A 639-nucleotide genomic window follows, 5' to 3' on the forward strand; every position below is an offset into this window, starting at 1 on the left:
TGGCCACAAGGGGAGCCTGACTCCTCCCTGTACCACTGTGATTCTGGAAAAGTCACACCGCTATGCCACTACTGAGTCTCAGTTTTCTCAGCTGCAAATAGGGTTAGTAGTGTCGTCTTAACCTCTTGCAGGCAACAGGAAGGAGGTGACATGCCTGAAGATGGTGTCTTCTCCTAAAGAAATCTTACAAAGTAGGATTTTGATTTGTTTTTATTACTTATTTTGAACACTTGCTGGGCTCCGGATGATGAATATGTTTGTAATCTGTGCTCTGAAGACCATGGCCTCCAGCCCAGACAGATCAGTCAGTCCCAGCTCTGGCCCCACCCCAAGTGTGTGTGTGTGTGTGTGTGTGTGTGTGTTTAACTTCTCAAGGGTTTCTACTGAGGTGAACAAAAACCCAGAAGTTTCCCTGGACCCTTTTGGCCTAATCCTTCCAAGAGTCATTGACTCCTCTCAGAATTGATCCCAGGGAGTCAAGGACATTTCACAATTTCACAAGACTTCGCTTTAAATTTCCTGTCGGTTCCTCCTTACAACAAAACCACTCAAGGGTTTTCTTCTTCTTCTTCTTCTTCTTCTTCTTCTTCTTCTTCTTCTTCTTCTTCTTCTTCTTCTTCTTCTTCTTCTTCTTCTTCT

Source organism: Microtus ochrogaster, linkage group LG9 (genome assembly GCF_000317375.1).
Source record: "Microtus ochrogaster isolate Prairie Vole_2 linkage group LG9, MicOch1.0, whole genome shotgun sequence".
In the NCBI taxonomy this organism is placed as follows: Eukaryota; Metazoa; Chordata; class Mammalia; order Rodentia; family Cricetidae; genus Microtus; species Microtus ochrogaster.